Raw genomic sequence first — 19657 nt, 5'->3', positions numbered from 1 at the left:
TTTGGTTTAGGTTATAGGTTTTATGTTAAGGTTATAGGTTTAGGTTAAGGTTTAGGTTAAGGTTTAGGTTTAGGTTTAGGTTTAGGTTTAGGTTATGGTTGAGGTTTAGGTTATAAGTTATGGTTTTAGGTCATAGGTTTTGGTTTAGGTCAAGGTTATAGGTATAGGTTAAGGTTTAGGTTTAGGTTTAGGTTTAGGTTTAGGTTATAGGTTAAGGTTTTAGGTCATAGGCTTTGGTTTAGGTTAAGGTTATAGGTATAGGTTAAGGTTTAGGCTTAGGTGTAGGTTTAGGTTATAGGTTAAGGTTTTAGGTCATAGGTTTAGGTTTAGGTTAAGGTTTTAGGTATAGGTTAAGGTTTAGGTTTAGGTTTAGGTTAAGGTTTAGGTTATAAGCTATAGGTTTTGGGAATTGAGAATTGGTTAAGATTTAGGTTTAGGAAATCGGGTTCGGGTTGGGGATCGGGTTTAGGTTTGGGTTTTCAAGTTTAGGTTTAGGTTTAGGTTAGAGAGTTGACATTACGATTAAATGTGGGTTTAGGTTTAGGGAATTGACCATATATTTAGGTTTTAGGTTTAGGTTTAGGTTTTAGGTTAAGGTTATAAATTTAGGTTAAGGTTTAGGTTTAGGTTTAGGTTAAGGTTTAGGTTTAGGTTATAGGTTAAGGTTTTAGGTCATAGGTTTTGGTTTATGTTAAGGTTATATGTTTAGGTTTAGGTTTAGGTTAAGGTTTAGGTTATCAGATATGGGTTTAGGGAACTGAGAATAGGTTGAGGTTTAGGTTTAGGAAATTAGGTTCGGCTTCCGGATCGGGTTTATGTTTGGGTTTTCAAGTTTAGGTATAGGTTTAGGTTAGGGAGATGAAATTAGGATTAGGTTTAGAAAATTGAGAATACTTTTAGGTTTTAGTTTAGGTTTAGGTTTTGGGTTATAGGTTAAGGTTTAGGTTTAAGTTTAGGTTTAGGCTATAGGTTAAGGTTTTAGGTCATAGGTTTTGGTTTAGGTTAAGGTTATATGTATAGGTCAAGGTTTAGGTTTAGGTTTAGGTTTAAGTTTAGGTTTAGGTTATGGGTTAATGTTTTAGGTCATAGGCTTTGGTTTAGGTTAAGGTTATAGGTTTAGGTTTAGGTTTAAGTTAAGGTTTAGGTTTAGGTTTAGGGTATAAGGTATAGGTTTAGGGAATTGAGAATAGGTTAAGGTTTAGGTTTGGAAAATTGGGTTCGGGGTCGGGATCAGGTTTATGTTTGGGTTTTCAAGTTTAGGTTTAGGTTTAGGTTGGGGAGTTGAGATTAGGATTAGGTGTAGGTTTAGGTTTAAGGATTTGAGAGTACATTTAGGTTTTAGGTTAAGGTTTAGGTTTTAGGTTGTAGGTTAAGATTTAGGTTTAGGTTAAGGTTAAGGTCGAGGTTTAGGTTTAGGTTTAGGTTTAGGTTATAGGTTAAGGTTTTAGGTCATAGGTTTTTGTTTAGGTTAAGGTTATAAAGGTTAAGGTTTAGGTTTAGGTTATAAGCTATAGGTTTAGGGAATTGAGAATAGTTTAAGGTTTAGGTTTAAGAAATCAGGTTCGAGTTCGGGATCGGCTTTATGTTTGGGTTTTCAAGTTTAGGTTTAGGTTTAGGTTTGGGAGTTGAGATGAGGATTAGGTGTAGGTTTATGTTTACGGATTTGAGAATACATTTTAGTTTTAGGTTTAGATTTAGGTTTTTGGTTTTTAGTTAAGGTTATAGGTTTAAGTTTAGGTTAAGGTTGAGGTTTAGGTTATAGGTTAAAGTTTTAGGTCATAGGTTTTTTATTAGGTTAAGGTTATAGGTATAGGTTAAGGTTTAGGTTTAGGTTTAGGTTTAGGTCATAGGTTAAGGTTTTAGGTCATAGGCTTTGGTTTAGTTTAAGGTTATAGGTATACGTTAAGGTTTAGGTTTAGGTTTAGGTTTAGGTTTAGGTTAAGGTTTTAGGTTATAGGTTTTTGTTTAGGTTAAGGTTATTGGTATAGGTTAAGGTTTAGGTTTAGGTTTTAGGTTAAGGTTTTAGGTCATAGGTTTTGGTTTAGGTTAAGGTTATAGGTATAGGTTAAGGTTTACGTTTAGGTTTAGGTTAAGCTTTTAGTTTAGGTTATAAGCTATAGGTTTAGGGAATTGAGAATAGGTTAAGGTTTAAGTTTAGAAAATCGGGTTCGGGATCGGGTTTAGGTTTGGGTTTTTAATTTTAGGTTTAGGTTTTGGTTAGAGAGTTGAGATTAGGATTAGATGTAGGTTTAGGCTTAGGGATTTGAGAATACATTTAGGTTTTAGGTTTAGGTTTAGGTTTTACATTTTAGGTTAAGGTTTAGGTTTAGGTTTAGGGTATAGGTTATGGTTATAGGTCATCGGTTTTGGTTTAGGTTAAGGTTATATGTTTAGGTTTAGGTTTAGGTTAAGGTTTAGGTTTAGGTATAGGTTATAAGATATAGGTTTAGGGAATTGAGAAAAGGTTAAAGTTTAAGTTTAGGAAATCGGATTCGGGTTCACAATCGGGTTTACGTTTGGGTTTTCATGTTTAGGTTTAGGTTTAGGTTAGGGATTTGAGATTAGGATTAGGTGTAGGTTTATGTTTAGGGGTTTGAGAATACATTTAGGTTTTAGGGTTAGGTTTAGGTTTTAGGTTTTAAGTTGAGGTTATAGTTTTAGGTTAAGGTTTAGGTTTAGGTTTAGGTTTAGGTTTAAGTTAAGATTGAGGTTGAGGTTTAGGTCATAGGTTAAGGTTTTAGGTCATAGGTTTTAGTTTAGGTTAAGGTTATAGGTATTGTTTAAGGTTTAGGTTTAAGTTTAGGTTTAGGTTAAGGTTTAGGGTTAGGTTATAAGCTATAGGTTTAGGGAATTAAGAATAGGTTAAGGTTTAGGTTTTGGAAATCGGGTTCGGGTTCGGGATCGGGTTTATGTTTAAGTTTTCAAGTTTAGGTTTAGGTTTAGGTTAGAGAGTTGAGATTAGGATTAGATGTAGGTTTAGGTTTAAGGATTTGAGAATACATTTAGGTTTTAGGCTTAGGTTTATGTTTTAGGTTTTAAGTTAAGGTTATAGGTTTGGGTTTAGGTTAAGGTTAAGGTTAAGGTTTAGGTTATGGTTGAGGTTTAGGTCATAGGTTAAGATTTTAGGGCATAGGTTTTGGTTTAGGTTAAGGTTATAGGTATTGGTTAAGGTTTAAGTTTAGGTTTAGGTTTAGATTATAGGTTAAGGTTTTTGGTATAGGTTGAGCTTTAGGTTTAGGTTATAGGTTAAGGTTTTAGGTCATAGGTTTTGTTTTAGGTTAAGGTTATAAGTATAGGTTAAGGTTTAGGTTTAGGTTTAGGTCTAGGTTAAGGTTTATGTTTAGGTTATAAGCTATAGGTTTAGGGAATTGAGAATAGGTTAAGGTTTAGGTTTAGGAAATCGGGTTCGGGTTCAGGATCGGGTTTAGGTTTGGGTTTTGAATTTTAGTTTTAGGTTTAGGTTAGAGAGTTGAGATTAGGAGTAGATGTAGGTTTAGGTTTAAGGATTTGAGAATACATTTAGGTTTTAGGTTTAGGTTTAGGTTTTAGGTTTTAAGTTAAGGTTTTAGATTTACGTTAAGGTTTAGGTTTAGGTTTAGGTTAAGGTTAAGGTTTAGGTTATATGTTAATCTTTTAGGTCATAGGTTTTGGTTTAGGTTAAGGTTATAGGTTTAGGTTTAGGTTTAGGTTAAGGTTAAGGTTTTGGTTTAGGGTATAAGATATAGGTTTCTGGAATTGAGAATAGGTTAAGGTTTAGGTTTAGGAAATCAGGTTCAGGTTCGGGATCGTGTTTATGTTTGGGTTTTCAAGTTTTGGTATAGGTTTAGGTTAGGGAGTTGAGATTAGGATTAGGTGTAGGTTTAGGTTTAAGGATTTGAGAATACATTTAAGTTTTAGGTTTAGGTTTAGGTTTTAGGTTTTAGGTTGAGGTTATAAGTTTAGGTTAAGGGTTAGGTTTAAGTTTAGGTTTAGGTTTAGGTTATATGTTAAGGTTTTAGGTCATAGGTTTTGGTTTTAGTTAAGGTTATAGGTATAGGTTTAGGTTTAGGTTTAGGTTGTAAGCAATAGGTTTAGGGAATTGAGAATAGGTTAAGGTTTAGGTTTAGAAAATCGGGTTCGGGTTTAGGATCGGGTTTATGTTTGCGTTTTCAAGTTTAGGTTTAGGTTTAGGTTGGGGAGTTGAGATTAGGATTAGGTGTAGGTTTAGGTTTAAGGATTTGAGAATACATTTAGGTTTTATGTTTAGGTTTAGGTTTTAGGTTTTAAGTTATGGTTTTGGTTTAGGTTAAGGTTAAGGTTGTGGTTTAAGTTTAGGTTTTGGTTTAGGTTATAGGTTAAGGTTTTAGGTCATAGGTTTTGGTTTAGGTTAAGGTTATAGGTATAGGTTAGGTTTTAGGTTTAGCTTAAGGTTTAGGTTTAGGTTATAAGCTATAGGTTTAGGGAATTGTGAATAGGTTAAGGTTTAGGTTTAGGAAATCAGGTTTGAGTTCGGGATCGGGTTTATGTTTGGGTTTTCAAGTTTAGGTTTAGGTTTAGGTTAGGGAGTTGAGATTAGGATTAGGTGTAGGTTTATGTTTAGGGATTTGAGAATACATTTAGGTTTTAGGCTTAGGTTTAGGTTTTAGGTTTTATGTTAAGGTTATAGGTTTAGGTTAAGGTTTAGGTTTAGGTTTCGGTTTTAGGTCATAGGTTTTGGTTTAGGTTAAGGTTATAAGTATAGGTTAAGGTGTAGGTTTAGGTTTAGGTTTAGGTTATTGGTTAAGGTTTTAGGTCATAAGTTTTGGTTTAGGTTAAGGTTATAGGTATAGGTTAAGGTTTAGGTTTAGGTTTAGGTTTAGGTTATAGGTTAAGATTTTATGTCATAGGTTTTGGTTTAGGTTAAGGTTATAGGTATAGGTTAATGTTTAGGTTTAGGTTATAGGTTAAGGTTTTAGGTCATAGGTTTTAGTTTAGGCTAAGGTTATAGGTATCGGTTAAGGTTTAGGTTTAGGTTAAGGTTAAGGTTTAGGTTTAGGTTATAAGTAATAGGTTCAGGGAATTGAGAATAGGTTAAGTTTTAGGTTTAGGAAATCGGGTTCGGGTTTAGTTTTTAGTTTTCAAGTTTAGTTTTAGGTTTAGGTTTAGGTTAGAGAGTTGAGATTTGGATTAGATGTAGGTTTAAGTTTAGGGATTTGTGAATACATTTAGGTTTTTGGTTTAGGCTTAGGTTTTATGTTTTAGGTTAAGGTTATAGATTTAGGTTTAGGTTTTGGTTTAGGTTTAGGTTATAGGTTTAGATTTTAGGTCATAGGTTTTGGTTTAAGTTAAGGTTATAGGTTTAGGTTTAGGTTTAGGTTAAGGTTTAGGTTTAGGTTTAGGTTATAAGATATAAGTTTAGGGAATTTAGAATAGGTTAAGGTTTAGGTTTAGGAAATCGGGTTTAGGTTCGGGATCGGGTTTAGGTTTGGGTTTTCAAGTTTAGGTTTAGGTTTAGGTTAGAGAGTTGAGATTAGGATTAGATGTAGGTTTAGGTTTAGGGTTTTGAGAATACATTTCGGTTTTAGGTTTAGGTTTAGGTTTTAGGTTTTAGGTTTTAGGTTAAGGTTATAGGTTTAAGTTAAGGTTTAAGTTTTGGTTAAGGTTGAGGTTTAGGTTATAGGTTAAGGTTTTAGGTTATAGGTTTTGGTTTAGTTTATGGTTATAGGTTAAGGTTATAGGTTTAGGTTTTGGTTTAGGTTAAGGCTTAGGTTTAGGTTATAAGCTATAGGTTTAGGGAATTGAGAATAGGTTTAGGTTTAGGTTATAGGTTATAAGTTTAGGTAATTGCGAATAGGTTTAGGTTATAGGTTTAAGGTATGGTTTAGGTTAAGGGTATGGTCCCTGTAAATACAGATATAAACACGGCCATCCGGCACAAATGGCCAAGACCTTCCAATGCTGTCCATAGGAAATGGACAGCTTCATCATGGTCATAACAGTGGTTCCCACCTTCCAAGGACCCCCGCTCATCCGAATTGCTCTGACGCACATCTAGGTCTACTCCATTAATTTTGAGCAAATACATAAACACGGCTTGTCTAAATGGTCAGGCCCCTCCAATGCTGTCAATAGGAAATGGACAGCTTCATCATGGTAATAACAGCGGTTCCCACCTTCTAGGGACCCCCACTCATCCGGATAGCTCCGACGCACATCCGTGTCTACTCCATTAATTTCGAGCAAATTTAATGCAGCAAATATATAACTACTTGGCCCCAAATACTTACCTTATAAAAGAAAATTTCTCCTGTTTTCTCAAATTTTCTATTTCAATCTTTTTTGGCCCAAATCCATGTCAATGCATGAGAATCATGCATAAACATGAATTTTAAGAAAAATGCATGAGGAAAATTATAACATAGATATCATGTACACGATATCACATAATGTATTATTTGATGAACTATACATGTGCATTCTTGACAAGAGACGTACCAGATGCTTGAATCTAAAATATGCGGCTCCAACCCTCCCATATGCAACATCCACCTGAAAGAATGCGCATACCATCATGCTTGTGTAATCAATACAGGAATGTACAAGTAAAACCATAAAACCAGAGGATCTCCTCCATAGTTGACGATTCATTCTAAAGCCCTTCTCCCTCCTTTACTCGGGCTTGGGACCGGCAATGTAAGGAGTTGCATTGGTGGAGTTAAAAAAGGGCTTAGGCTTCATTTGATTTTTTTTAAAAAAATGTTTTCATAAATACTAATGTGATGAACAAATGGAGCCTATGACTATAAATACGTTCAAATATAAAGTATAAAATTCATTCAATATTTAAAAAAAAAAAAACAAGTGCTAAATTAGTTCAAAATTAGTTCAAAATGCACACAACAAGTTCAAAATTAATTTAAAATGCACACAACACATGTTCAATTATACAGTACTAAATTTGTTCAAATTATTGAATTCTCAAAGCCTCTTTCCCCCATTGCACAAATGATCCTGGACCGGCCTCTCCAAGTGTATATGTGAACTCATCTTCTTTCCACAAAGGAGCATGAGGTTGTATAACCTCAGTCAGGACAGCAACAAAAGCTCCATCCTCCAATGGCTCGCAATGGACAATTGCATTTGGATTAACTTTGTGTACTTCACCACGAGCAACTACACCACGTTTTCCAAAACCAAGCAAGTCGCATCTCTTACTGATATATATAATATCCAGCTACATTTACACATAAAATGGCATTGGTATTGTTAACGTTTATAATATAATTGTAAGCTCAATACAGTAAAAAATTTATACTTGCATACCGACGATGCCTGAGTAGATTTAGCGACTATTGGTAATGAGAGATTTTGAGTATACTGTCTCTCTTTCTGCATATACACCAATGTTTTCTTCATCTCAAATATATCTTGAGTCATACCATCCAATTTTTTCTTCACCTGAGATAACTCTTGAGTTACACTCTCTTTTTCTTTTGTCACATTCTCTACCTTTGAACGAGCAGGGGCTGACTTCTTCAGTCCTACCTTGCTTATTGAGCAACCTAGACCCCGCATTCACCCTCTATTGTCAGAACCAACCAACTGTAAAATATTGTAAATCAAGTTATTGTGATATTCATAATTACTATAAAACTTAAGTAATTTTTAAATTTTATTAGTACCTCTGTAAGGGCTTCATCCATGCCGGTCATCCTAGAAGCAGGATTGCTACTATAGAGCTCATCTAGTTTTTCCTGTGAAAAAATACAAATGAATACAATATAATTTAAAGTTATACATAGGCTTTTCATAAGGGTATTAGTTAGTGGTACGAGGGATGCACTTACAGCAAGGTTAGGATACTGGACAACTTTGTCCTTTCTTGTATGGGCTCTTAAGAAGACTTCACATCTACCTATCTCGACATCAGAGGTAAGATTCTTCTCCATCGCCTTTGGCATATTACATATCATTCAAATACACATCATTAATAGATTTAGATGAATGATAATTAAAATTTAAATTCAATTTTAAACTATAATATCTATTTTTAAATACATACCATTTTATGGCGAGTAACAACTATGTTGTGCCTCCCAAGACACGCAGGTCCTTTTAGCTTAGCCCGATTGACTTTATTCCTTACGCTTACCCTCTTGAATTCCTCGGTGATGTGTTGATCCACGAAGACCCTCCAATCCTCCATAGGGACACTTGGGGGGGTAGGACCATCTCTCACAGCAATAGGATCCTTGTTTGTAATATATTTTGCAGTCAATCTTCTCTTGTAATTCCTCCACGCTTCATTGATGCGTTTCGTAATGTAATCAAGACTTGCAGCCCAACTTTGACCCTCAAACTCATAAAATTGTGACAATCTTTCTGTGACTATATGAATTTGTTCATGAGGCACCTGGCGAAAGTCCAGGTATATGATCGGGATATGAGAATGGGTGAGGACACAGACATGCGATGCAAAGTCTCTGTAATCGGAACAGTCCTCATTCGATTGCCGAATTCATTCATCTTTAGAATTTTTTTCCTATCAGGTGGCACAAGTAAAGAGACCCCCCTAGTAATGCCTCTTTTTTAGATGAAGAAGAAGCTGACATAATTACATAAAAAGAATAACAGTTATATATACACATCATTGATTACTACCAATATATAAGGAGAAGGAAATTTACATATATAATTAAGGAGAAGTATCTTATTACCTTGGGTGTTGCTTGAATCTGTACTCCAAAGCACCTGCGCACCCAATACCTCTGGTTGTGAATCGATGTGCCTATTTCTTCCCTAATATGAAAAGATAAGGAAAAAAAAAGTTAATGGTTAAGAAATAATTTAGATCACAGATAAAGTACAAAAAAGTCACTATATTATCCAAACCTTGATTAGATTTTCTCCAATAAATATCATTCTATTACATGCTTAGAAAATACAAACAAATCAGTAGATTCTCTTCGATCGTTTTCTTTTCTTTATTTTCTCGACCACAACACTAACATCTTCAGATTCATTGACTATCAACTCATTAATCATTACTAATGAGGTGAGATCAGGTCCTGCATCGGTATTACTTACAGCCTTTAATCGTTCCGATGGAACGCACGTCTCTTCTTCGATAAAAAAATTTTTGGGAACCTCCAAGACCACATGCCAGTCAGGATTTTTTAGATCTCTATAGTAGAAAATTTGCGTGGAATGCTCTGCAAGAATGAAGGGCTCGTCACCGACTTTGTCTGAACTGTAAAGACTAGACAAATTTACTAATCTCAAATTCGCTTCATTAAAAGAAACACCATGATGTCTCACTTTCACCCTATCACACTTAAATAGGATGGGCTTGTACCCTGTTCAGTACTCCAATTGGATAATTCTACGAATGACTCCGTAGTAAGGTTGATTTTCATCCATTGTATTGATATCCTTAGCACTTGATCGAAAGGTTATCATACCCTCTATCCTAACCCCACTGTTTTGGTTCGTTTTATTCTCCTCATAGTCCTTAGTGACAAAGAGGAAACCATTAATACAATATTTATTGTATTGCATACAAAAAGCTAGAGGTCCTCTCACAATATCTTTAAATTCAATATCGTCAGATTCAATGAACTCTGGTTGTCTCCTCAACCAAGATATGAATTCATCCTCGCTAGGCACCCTGTTGGTCCTCTTATAGCATCGCTGCAAGAAATCTTTATGCTTCCTGTACGATATTCAATAACATTGTTATATTGAAATTACATAAAGTAAGGAATATATATATATATATATATACATATATATATGAGCTTATTGTACATACCCTTCCTACTCGACGTAGCTGGGATGACTCTTCAGTACCCATCTACGAGCTTGTTCGTATTTGATACCCGCTAGGAGAACACTTTGACCCGAACCTACTGTACCAACATCGTCATCATTAGGGTCATCATCAACAATATCTTCCAACTTACGTAGTCCTAGAATGACTCTGTTAAACTGTTTTTCCAACTTTTCCAATAAGCTTGTTTTCTGTTTTCCTTTATATTGGTTGCAGACTATAACTATCTCCCCTTAGATGTACTGCTCTGCAATACAACCCTCAGGTCATGTCTTATTACAGACATAGGCCATGAATGTCTTCATGAACCTGACAAAGTTAATGATACATTATATATACATGTAAATGTAGATGTTAAGCCAATTTATTCTTATTAAGCTCACAGCATACCTTTCGAATGGATACATCCATCGATAGTATACAGGACTACATATGCGAGCCTCATAAGCCAAATGGATTGACAAATGCATCATAATGACAAATATCGATGGCGGGCATATAGTCTCAAGCTGACGTAACGTCCTAGGCATGCCCCTCTAGAGACTAAGGAGTGTTTGAAGGTCTACGGTTGTCGAGCACAAGGCATTAAAGAAGGTGTAAAAGCTTGTAATTATAGGATGAATGACCTTTCTATCCCTGAATGCATGCTGGATGAGAATTGGGAGCAGATGTTGCATCAATACATGGTAAGATGAGACTTCATTCCCTTTAAATCCATGCAATCTTCCTTTACAATGGTCCTCCAATTCGCACTAAAACCGATCAGAATACGCAGCTCATGCAAAGTCTGGATGAAACGTTTTTTCTCTTCTTTTCTTAGACAGAAAGGACCTTATTTTTGAATCACCTTGCCATTGTTCTTTTTCAGCCATAGACGCTTCTTAATTCCTAATTATTTCAGGTTCCTGTGTGCATTAGCATCATCTTTGGTTTTACCAGGCGTGTTCAACATCAAGGCAACAAGGATTTCACATATATTTTTCTCAACATGCATGACATCAAGGTTGTGACGCACAGGAATAGCTTTCCAATGCTCCAGATCAAATAATATAGACCATTTGAAGAACCACGGTGATTCAACATCATCTTCTAGCTCTTGTCGGCCTCTATCAATACCCCTTATATTACTCTTCCCAATCTTCCCCCACTACATATTCAAGTTCGCGGTTTATCTTTTGACCTCAATCCCATCCAGATGGATCGGTTGACATCGTATCTCTACCTTCTTGTTGAACGTGCCAGCACTTGTGTCCTTCCTAGCCTGTTCTGACATTGGCAACCATCGTCTATGGCCCATATAAACATGTTTCTTTTCATATTGGAGTCACAAAGAATTTGTGTTAGGACCACATACAGGACAACCATACTTACCCTTTGTCCTACAACCAGAAACGTTACCATATGCTGGAAAGTCATGGATTGTCCAAAGTAGAATGGCACGCATGTTGAATTTATTTTCATGGTATGCATCAAATGTCATGACCCCTTATCGCCATAACTTTTGCAGTTCATCAATCAATGGCTCCAAATAAACGTCAATATCCTTTCCCGATTGTCGCGGTCCCTCAATGAGCAAGTCAACATAGTAAACTGAGGTTTCATGCAAAGCTTTGGTGGAAGGTTGTACGTCGCACACATAACGGGCCATGAACTAGCGACATACTGAAAGTGTTGAATGAGTTAAACCCATTTGTAGCCAAACCCAATCGAACATTGCGAGGCTCAGTTGAAAAATCTGTATACTTGTCATCAAGATTCTTCCATGTAATAGAATGAGCCGGATGCTCCATATTTTCATGTTAAAATTTCCTGGTTGAGTGCCAAGACCTTTCGCCAACCATGGCACACTGAACATTCTTTGTAGCCTTGGTGTTAATGAAAAATACCTTAACACCTTCCTAGGTATTGTAGATTGTTTTTTCTCAGAATCCACTTCAGTCTTGTACCTAGAAGTTTTACAATTTGGACAAATGGTTTTCATCTCGTTCTCTCTCCAGTATAAGATGCAGACATTTAGACAAGTATGGATTTTCACATAATTAAGACCCAACTTTATAATGATCTTCTTCGCTTGGTAGGTATTAGTTGAGGCCTTGTTACCGGAAGGTAACACCATCTTTAGTAGTTGAAGGAGATCTATAAAGCTTTTTTCACTCCATCCATGATTCACCTTTAATTTGAAAAGCTGTACAATGAAAGTCAGCACGGTGAAATCTTAGGCCCCAGGGTATAGCTCAGCCATTGCATCTCATAGATTTGCTTCAAACTCATTAGTTTCATTTTCTCTAAAGACGCCTTCAACTATAGTGGTCACATTGGGCTCATCCTGTACAACTTCATCTAGGTTATTACCACCAAGTTCTTGAACGATCGTGTTATGAACCTCATTTAAGTTCGAGACACAATGGTATTGTAGGGAACTTGATTCACGTACAGTACACTTAGGTCATACATGCTCCCCATGCATGTTCCAAACCCTATAGCTTGGGTTGAATCCATTTTTCATTAGATGTATTTCCATATCATCATAAGAAACCGGAAAACGTGCACATTTGCAAGTGGTGCATGGACAAGGAATGAATTCTCTACCAGGAAGGTTTTCTTATGCAAACTTTGAAAAACTTCTAATTTCAGAAATAAAACGTGGGTCTGGGAAACTTAGTGTCATTCACTCCCTATTCATTACAGTTAAATCTCGATTAACCAACAGGTCCATTTTCAACTTGCACCTTACCAAAAATTAAAGTTGAAAATTAACCTAATGCACCATCCTCCTCAAAAGTTGGAAATGAAGGACGTGTTATCAGATGATTGGACCCATACAGATATTATCTACCAAATACAATGTATTAAGGAGTTTGCAATCATTGTATTTTTATAATAAATTAATTATGTAATTTATAAGTAAAATCTTAAACCACTTGCATAGATGAAAAGTCTCGCATGCAATTCTAATATATCAAGCTAAATGATGGATCGTACCAGTTAAAGACTTCACCACACAAGGGCAATGGAATGCTTACAAAAACCTAGGATGAAGAAAACACACAAATATCAGCTCTATCCAAAATTTCTTCAACCCACATTAAGTTTTAATGGTGAATTACCACTTTTTCCTATGCATCCAATCCATTCATATAGTATTGACTCATCATGATGAAAAAAACTACCCAAAAATTGTATTATTCCGAGACTAAAGTAGACCATACGATGTATATTTAGAATTTTTAGGTATAATTTTATGAGTGGCCAGACTAGGAGTTGAAACAGCCTGATTTTTCGAATAAAAGCCAAAAATGTTTACCCCCAAGCTAGTAAAAGAAACCTAAGGTACCCAGGCGGGGTACCTAGGCATGTTCCAATTTTCTCTCTTCTTCCTTTCTCTTGCATCATCACACCCTTATTTTCTTTTTCTTTTTTCTATCAAGACTCATTATAACAGGCCAATAGTCTTACCATCCAGTGCGAACAAAAAATAAATCATCTGCAGTTATAGACACTAAGAGAGATTTCTTTTGAAGATTTTCATTTAAAAGGTTTATAACTCTGTAGGGGCCGTTTGGATGCCTTTTACTTCTGTAAAATGTAAAAAAGTCAAAGTAGGGCTGAAAGTTGGGTAAGATTGGTCAGGTGGATACATGCTAATATTATTGTTATTAAATTAATCTGTTATATTTCAATACCCATCTTATTTTTTATACTTATGATTTTATTAATTTTATATTCATTTATTTACAGTAAAAAAGCTTCATTTTTTCTAAACAAACAAGGAAAAATATAGGACAACTACTCCTTTAGAAGTATGTTGTGTAGCATGCAATTTATTTGGGAGAGAGAAATCTGACATACTTTGTTAGCTCAAGTCATCTAAAATGGCATGGACCAATGAGACCCTATGAGGTCAGGAAGGGCTCATATATTTATAGATCGCCATTACAAGTAATTGGGAGACGGAGGGATTCAATATAATTACAGCACGCCTGAAGCCAGATCATTTTATATAGCTGGGGATACAAGGAAGAAATCCAGATAGCAAAAATATTTAGAGTTGAGAATTATCAAAAAAATAAAAATAAAAATTCTTCCTATTAAGAATATCAATATTGAGACATCAGAATTTCATGTGCCTTCAAGAAAGACAATCTGCACTCAATTATAATTTATATATCAATCAGGTTTGGGCAACCTGATACCTCAACCTGAGCCAGACCCAAGTTTTATCGGGTTGGTGTTTATATACCCAAGCTTGAGACCAAACCCAATACATCTTGCCCGAGCCCAACCTAATGTCAGGACTTTCAGCCTGAGTTACAAGAAAGTGAGTTAAGATGATGCAGCAGCCAATAAGTTCTCCAGCTACACTAAAGGGATGCCCTAAAACCCTCTCTTCATCATTTTTTTATATAATGTATTTTATATCTGGCAAGGCTTTAGATGGCACAGGTATAGCCACATGGCGGCTACTGGTTAGTGCCCTGTGAGGTAGACCATCTTGTAGGTGTTTTGGACCACACCATAGGGAAATAGTAATTGAATGTCCACCATTAAAAACCTCCAGCCCACTGTAATGTTTGGTTGACATCCGACTTGTTGATTAGGTCATAAGGACTTGATGAAGGGAAAAAACAAATATCAATTTGATCTAAAACTTTCAAGGCAGCCAAGTTTAATTATAATGGTGGGCATTCAATTAACATTGTTTCATGTCATATGGGTCACTTGAGATTTACACTAGTGTTTAAAAATTAGTTTTCAGGGCATCCTATTTGCAATGCATTTCTGGCATTGTATTAGGTTTATACGGTTTCACATTGGCCAATATGAACCATACTAGACAGGCCAATACAGTTCGCATTGACCCTCAACAGTAACCATCAACCCATCAGACGGGTCATACCTAAAAATCCCCTCAATACAAGCCCTCTCATTGCAGCAATGGTCTGTATTCAGCTTTAATGGTGGGCATTCAATCACCACAGTGGTGAAATCCCACGGCGTGCGTGTGTAGGGTGTGTGTGCGTGTGGCGTGAGAGTGTGAGGGTGTGTGTGCGTGTGTAAAAAAAATCACCACAGATTTCAAAAATAGAGAGAGAGAGAGAGAAACTTACCGTCCTTTTTTTCTTCTCCTTCTCCTTCTTCTTCTACTTCTTGCGATGAAAGGAGATTTTGACAATAGAGATAGGGGAATGCGGCCAATAGACAGGGAGAGAGGGTGAGGGAGAGCGGGAGATCGAGAGAGGGCAAGGGAAAGAGAGAGGCTGAGTGTGAGAGAGAGATGGAGAGAGAGATGGAGAGATGGGTTTTCATCTGCCTGCGTGCGGGAGAAAATGGCAGACGGAAAGCTTTTGGTTTGGGGAGGGCGTTTTGTAAACGGATTGTGTACTGAGTAACTCAGTACACTTAGCGTACTGACTAAACTCTGTGGGTCCCACAGTCATCCGTGAATTTTATCCACTCCGTCCATACATTTTAGAAGATAATTTTAGGTCTTTAGCCTAAAAATGAAGCATATCCAAAGCTCAAATGGACCACACCACTGGAAACAGTGTGAATTCAACATCTACCATTGAAAATTTCGTGGGGGCCATAGAAGTTTTAGATCAATATGATATTTGTTCTTTCACTTCTTCCATGTCTTTGTGATATTATGAACAGGTTGGATGACAAATGAACATCACTGCGGCCCATAGAAATGTTTCAACGGTGGAAATCATTATTCCCACGGTTTTCGATGGTATGTATCCACTTAAGTTTTAGATATACCTCAATTTTGGTATCAACCACTAAAATGATCTGAAAAAATGGATGGATGGAGTGGATAAGACAATTGCATTCATGGTGGGCCCAATTGAGTTTACTCAGTATGATAAGAGTGAATTGCTCAGTACGCAATGCCGTTTACCCTATTTCTGAAGGTTAGCGTGACGGACGGCTCCTTTGGAGTTGAGTTTTAGGACCGTGGGGCCCACTGGATATGTATTTTATATATCCACTCTGTCCATTAATTTTAAATTATTATTTTAAATGCTGATGCAAAAAATGAGTCAGATCGAATCTGTAAGGAAACCACACAACATATTAACAGTAGATATTTAATTTTTTTTATTTCTTATGGTGTGGTGCACTTAGACATTTAATTTATATAATTTTTGAGCTCACCTACTAAAATTATATATCAAAATTAATGGGCGGCTTAGATGACCCCATGGAGCCCCATAAGCACCATCTATGTTTAATACCGTTTAGGAAAGGAGTTACGTGTTAGCTACAGATCAGCTAGGATTTAGCTACAGATTAAATCCATAGCTAAATTTACTACGGATTAAATCCATAACTAAATGCTTTCAACTTTCATAGCCTTTGCTCGATTTTTTGGTAGTGTATCCTAGGTGGATATCGAACGTCGTCCCGGTAAAGAAGAAAAACGGACATATCAGGGTATGCGTTAACTTCAAAGATCTGAATGAAGCTTACCCAAAAGATGACTTTCCCTTGCCAATAACCGACTTGTTAATTGACAGTACAACACACTATGTTGTCATGTCCTTCATGGATGGCTATGCCAGCTACAATCAAATTAGAATGGCTCCTAGAGACGAAGAGTCAACAACGTGCAGAACTTTGTTAGGAATATATTGCTATAAGGTCATGTCATTCAGTCTCAAGAACGCTGGAGCAACATACCAGAGGACAATGCAAAATATCTTTCAAGACATGATGCATAAGCGTGTTGAATGTTATATATATGATTTGGTGGTTAGATCAAGTAATCATGAAGAACATCACGAGCATCTGACTTCAGTTTTCCACCAACTTAGAAAAAAACAATTGAAGATGAATCCAGCTAAATGTGTTTTTGGAGTATCATCAGGAAAATTCCTCGATTTTGTCATTAGGCATAGGGGAATCGAGATCGATCTAGGGAAAGTCAAAGACATCCAAGATATGTCGCCTTCAAGAATGTTGAAAGAATTGAAAAGCCTGCAAGGAAAACTGGCATATCTTCACCATTTTATTTCAAATCTGGCAAGGAGATGTCAGTCATTTTCTCATTTGATAAAGAAAGGAACAAAGTTCGTATGGGACAAAGCCTGTCAAAATGTGTTTGATTTAATAAAAGAATTGCTGAAACAGCCTCCAGTATTAGCAGCCCCTTATGAAGGGTAAGCTGCTTATCTTATACATCTCTGCAGCTGAGAATTCATTAGGAGCCTTATTAGCATAGGTGAATGAATGTGGGAAAGAAACAACACTTTATTATCTGAGCAAAACTCTGATAGGCGCAGAACGCAATTATTCCCCGATCGAGAAAGAATGCTTGACACTGATATTTGCAGTACAGAAGTTGAGACATTATTGCCTCTCCCATAAAATAATTTTAATCTCAAGGGCAGATCCGATAAAGTTCCTAATGACAAGGTCGATGTTATCGGGAAGATTGGCCAAATGGATGTTGTTACTTTCAGAGTATACGATAACCTATGAGCCGGAAAAAGTAGTTAAGGGTCAAGCAGTGGCAGATTTCTTAGTAGTGCATCCCATAATAGAAAGTGAAACCATCTGTGATGATTTTCTCGATGAGCAAGTTATGTTGATTGAGTTGTAAAACCCGTGGCAAATGTATTTTGATAGCGCTTCTTGAGTATCAAGAGCGGGCACAGGAGTAATATTCATTACTCCTCAGGGTGACTTGTTACCTTATTCCTTCACGTTGGGTACTGCATGCAGAAATAATGAAGTCGAATATAAAGCTCTCATCATTGGAATGGAAATAACTTAGAAAATGAAGATAAAAACACTGTAAATTTTTGGAGGTTCTAAGTTGATTATAAATCAACTGACGACTGAGTTTGAAATAAGAAAACAAGAGCTCTTGCTGTATTGTCGAAGAGCATAGCAGTTACTGGAGCAATTCTGTCATGTCAAAATCAAACATGTACCACGATGTAAAAATGTGAGGGCAGATGCTTTAGCTAGCCTGGCAGCAGCCCTGTCCTGTCCCCTTCAGGTAACCATAAAGGAGAGAAGGTTCTTACCCTCTTCAGAAGTTATCAATGAAGTTGTTGAAGCACACCTTATGTCATGTTTGGAAGTGATATCTGATGATTAGCGTCAGCCTTTCGTAGATTACCTCAAATACGATATATTGCCAGAAGATCCAACACAAAGACAGCAAATCAAGCAGAGAGCGAGCAGGTTCATCATATGTAACGAAGTGTTGTACAAAAAATCTTATAATAAAATGCTGCTGTATTGTTTGGATAAATAAGAAGCAAATCAAATGTTACGAGAAGCTCACTCTGGGGAGTGCGGAGCACATCAAGCTGGCCGAAATTTGTTCCACCGAGTACATCAAATAGGGTATTACTGGCCTACAATGTTCAAAGTGCAATAGATTATGTCAAGTGATGCCACGAGTGTCAAATTCATGGAGATGTCATACATTTGCCCCCTAAAGATCTCCATCAGACAGTTACTTCTTGGCCTTTCTCTACTTAGGGGCTCGATGTTATCGGTCCTATAAATCCACCTTCATCCAAAGGAAAGCAATACATCATGGTGGCAACAGACTATTTCTCTAAGTAGATAGAAGCGATCGCATTGTGCAATGTTAAAGAAAAGGATGTCGTCAATTTCATCCAGCATGCAATAATATATCGCCACATCATCTCGAAGAAAATCGTTACCGACAATGGTACCCCTTTTAAGAATAGAGGCATGGAAAAGTTGTGTCAGAAGTTCAGTATTCACTACTCGTTTTCAACACCTTACTATCCACTGGCCAATAGATTAACAGAGGCATTTAACAAGACGATTGTGAAGATACTGAAGAAGACATTGACTGAAAATAAGCATGATTGGGATGAAAATTTACAAGAAGTATTGTGGGCTTACAGAACTACCCACCGAATGGCAACAAGAGTAACACCATATTCACTGGTTTATGGCATAGAAGCTGTCATCCCAATTAAAACACAAGTTACGTCACTCAGAGTGGCAGTGAATCAGTCAATTACAGATAATGAAAATGTAAAAATAAAAGTGGAAGAACTGGACCTACTTGATGAAAAATGACTGGCAACTCAGCAACAGTTACAGTTATACCAAGCAAGAATATCGGCCGCTTTTGATAAAAGGGTCAAGTATCGATCTTTCAAAAAAGGTGACTTGGTACAGATGTTGAAAAGACCGATAGTGGTTACCCACAAGACAGGGGGCAAGTTTGAGTCCAAATGGGATGGGCCATACATACTAACGGAAGTATATTCCAATGGAGCGTACAGAATTGTGGATCAAGATGGACGGGGTATCAATATACTAGTCAATGCTTGCTTCATCAAAAAAGTATCGTCCCTGAAGATAATTGCAGTTTTGATCCAGAAGATTATCAGGATAATACTTCTATATCAAAAAGGGGCAAGAATAAGTGAAGTCATGTATTCTTCTTCGTATAAATGAATAAAGGATGAATTTCAAGCATATCAAAACTATATAACAATGATTATTGTCAAAATTACTGCCAGGTGTTGATGATGAATTAGAAAGCAACTATCATTGTCGTTATCACACAAGCCTTGCTGGAATTATTATCATCAACAAGCCGATATATTATTATGAACATGACATGAATATCGTCAAGACATTATCGGCAGCGATGGCAGCTTATCATTTAAGGCAGCCTAGCCAAGCCCTATACGGCCAACTATGCATAAGATCTATATTTTATTTGGGTAGTAGTGTGGAGCCAGTGGCCCTAAAAAGACTATATAAGCCACATCACATGCATACCCATGCGGGCAGCGGACAGAGCCAGTGACTAAAAGTCCTGAGAGGCTAAAAAGTCATCAACGGCTAGTCACGCGTGAGACC

At 36.6% G+C, this 19657-nt stretch overlaps 2 long non-coding RNA genes across 2 annotated transcripts in view; one reads left to right on the top strand and one right to left on the bottom strand.

Annotated features, from left to right (window-relative positions):
- The window catches only part of LOC131218277 (uncharacterized), a 64993-nt gene extending 62998 nt beyond the window's left edge, over positions 1-1995 (top strand). Inside the window, exons 5-6 of the long non-coding RNA XR_009157600.1 lie at positions 305-367; positions 1938-1995. This is a non-coding gene — a long non-coding RNA (uncharacterized LOC131218277). The remainder of the gene's footprint in view (positions 1-304; positions 368-1937) is intronic.
- Positions 1996-7132: 5137 nt separating this feature from the next.
- LOC131218276 (uncharacterized) lies at positions 7133-7911 on the bottom strand. Its single transcript, XR_009157599.1, has 3 exons — positions 7806-7911; positions 7641-7712; positions 7133-7560 (listed from the first exon to the last, which is right to left on the bottom strand). It is a non-coding gene; the product is annotated as an uncharacterized LOC131218276 (long non-coding RNA).
- Positions 7912-19657: the final 11746 nt, after the last annotated feature.

This window comes from Magnolia sinica, chromosome 11 (assembly GCF_029962835.1).
Source record: "Magnolia sinica isolate HGM2019 chromosome 11, MsV1, whole genome shotgun sequence".
Taxonomy (NCBI): domain Eukaryota; kingdom Viridiplantae; phylum Streptophyta; class Magnoliopsida; order Magnoliales; family Magnoliaceae; genus Magnolia; species Magnolia sinica.
This window is presented reverse-complemented; position numbering and strand designations above follow the sequence as displayed.